Consider the following 3251-nt stretch of genomic DNA (forward strand, 5'->3'; position numbering starts at 1 on the left):
AACTTGATACTGGTGCGGACGTAAACACCATAGAGAGGAAATACGTGTTTTCACAACAGATCAAACCAACACGTAAAACATTGATCATGTGGAACAAAGAGAAACTATCTCCTATCGGTGAGGCAGAAATCAAAACTAAAAATCCAAAAACTGGAAAAATGACATACATCACTTACTCTGTTGTCGAAGATGGATTCAACAATCTGTTAGGATTGAATACTCTCAAAGAATTGAACCTCATCAAAATCGAACATGAAAATTTCATTGCTAATGTAAATGACAGCACAAATGATCAAATGGACATTGGTGACCTCGGTACTGCTGTACTTCATATCGACGAAAACATTAAACCAAGAACACTTCCATGCCGAAATGTACGACTCGCATTGAAAGCAAAAGTCAGAAACGAACTGGACAGATTGACAGAACGGGGCATAATTGAGCCTATCACTAAACCCACTGCATGGGTCAACCAAATGGCTGTGGTTGAAAAGAAAAACGGCAAAATAAGAATATGTTTAGACCCTCAACAGCTAAACAAAGCCCTCAAGCGGGAACATTACAAAATGCCGACACTCGATACATACTTCCGAATCTCAACAACGCCAAAATTTTCAGCAAATTTGACGTCAAAGAAGCGTTTCATCATGTTAAACTTGATGAGGAATCCTCAGAACTCACCACAATGATTACACCATTTGGCAGATATCGTTGGCGTAGATTACCTTTTGGTCTCTCTGTAAGCAGCGAAATATTTCAACAACGGCTAAACGAGGCTATCGAAGGCCTATCAGGCTGCACGAACGTTGCTGACGACATTCTCATATTTGGATCATCTGTCACAGAACACGACAACAACGTAAAAGTAAAAGCATTGAAACTTAGATGCAAAGAGAAGCGAATCAGATTGAATGATGAAAAAGCTTGCATCCAGCAATCAGAAATACAATTCTTAGGACACGTCATTAATGGAAACGGCGTTAGGCCAGATCCTCAAAAAGTAAAAGCAATTACTGAAATGCCAGCTCCTAACGATGTACAAGGCATTCGACGTTTTTGTGGACTTGTACAGTACCTTGCACGGTACATCCCTAACTTGTCTTCAAGTGCAGAACCACTTCGTTCACTCACCCACAAAGACACTCCTTTCAACTGGTCCGATACTTGTCAAAACGCTTTCAACGAAATAAAAGACAAGATCACAACTGCTACTTATCTCGCATACTTCGATCAAAAGGAACAACTCTACCTACAAGTCGACAGTAGTGGTGACGGTTTAGGTGCTGCTCTCATTCAGCGCGGTCAACCAATAGAATTTGCTTCACGTGCTCTCACTAATTCGCAAAAGAAATGGGCTCAAATCGAAAAGGAAACACTCGCCATAGTATTCGCCCTGGAACGTTTTCACCAATACACCTACGGCCGACCAATAATCATACAAAATGATCACAAGCCTCTCGAAAATATCCTCTCAAAACCTCTGGGCGAAGCCCCAAAACGATTACAAAACTTGATGATGAGAATTAACAAATACAACATCAAATTCGAATTTGTTCCTGGATCACAGCTAAAATTAGCAGATACTCTCAGTCGTGCATTCTTGAAGGACAGTGCAGAAATAGAAGAACACTATATTAATGCTATTGAAATCCGCGACGTAACTCTGGATAAAATAAGATCAGAAACTCAAAAAGACAATTCTCTCCAAACGTTGATAAAATATGTTCAAAGCGGATGGCCAAAAAAAAATGAATTACTTCCAGAACTGAAATCCTATCACCAAATCAAAGATTTCATTGATATTTCTGATGGACTACTGATGAAAGGAGAAAGAGTCATTATTCCAAAATCTTTGCAATCAGAGATAAAAATGCATCTACACAGTTCTCATTTTGGATGTGATTCCATGATACGACGGGCTAGATCAACCGTTTATTGGCCCAACATCAATGCAGATCTCAAACTACTTGTTAACTCTTGCGATGCCTGTCAGAAATACAAACCATTGAACACGAAAGAACCACTGACTCTCCACGACGAAGGGACACAGGCATGGCAAAAAGTAGGAATTGATTTCTTTGAATTTGAACAGAGAAACTACATCGTGTATGTTGACTACTTCTCAAACTTTATTGAAGTTGAAAAACTCGCCAATATTACCACGTCCAACTCAATCATGACGCTCAAGAAACAATTTGCTAGATACGGTATACCTCAAACTTTAATTTCTGACTCTGCAGCACAATTTCAGTCAGAAGAATTCAAAACATTTTGCAAAGATTGGAACATCGATCACAGAATGTCTTCACCTGGTCATCATCAATCAAATGGAAAAGCAGAATCAGCAGTAAAAACAATTAAACGCATGATAAAAAAATATTTCCACTCAAAGACCGACCCATACGAAGCTATGTTGGAAATTCGAAATACACCAAGAGACAATATGCCCAGTCCAGCCCAACTTGTTTTCGGTAGACCAACGAGATCATTCATACCCACAATGTTTCAAACTCAACAAACTGACCCGAACATTATAAACAACAGAAACCGCCGACGTGGCGCAATCAAAAAACATTATGATCGAACGGCAAAACCACTATCAGAACTCTATCCTGGACAGCCTGTCTATTTCAAACCGCTAAACAGCAATGTTGCTCAGAAAGGCATCATCAAAAGCAAAAACAACAAATCATATATCATCGAAGGTGACAACACTGCTAATGCATACCGGCGCAACAGACGATATATTCATCCACGCAACTACGATACTTGTGCAACACCCAATTCCAATGTACGATCACCCTATGACGGTAGACGTGCTAATGACACTCAACAGCAAGAAAAACACACAGGATATGAACTATCGTTGAACATTGACAATAATGAACATACTGCTCAACAACGTCACAGAAAAATAAGAAATAAACCTCGTTGGTTGAATGACTATATTCAATATTGACCATTCTCTGGATAATATAGAACAAAGTGAACAATGACAGATAACATCATTATAAATAATTAATAGACTCATCATTTTTTTCTGTGAAAATTAATTTAGAGAATCTCTTGTTTTAAATATTTTTCTTTGGGGAAAGGAATGAATGGATGGATCAATTTATCTCATATCACTTTACTTCATAATCATTTTTTTAAAAGAAGAAAGGATGTTGATTGGTTCTATAAGAATACGTAACACCTTTTACTCTAAGACATCATTACATACAATTATATAACAACTTCCGTTTCTAAAC

The sequence above is a fragment of the Berghia stephanieae genome, chromosome 9, assembly GCF_034508935.2.
Source record: "Berghia stephanieae isolate SIO BIC M18660-M18661 chromosome 9, UCSD_Bste_1.3, whole genome shotgun sequence".
Taxonomy (NCBI): Eukaryota; Metazoa; Mollusca; class Gastropoda; order Nudibranchia; family Aeolidiidae; genus Berghia; species Berghia stephanieae.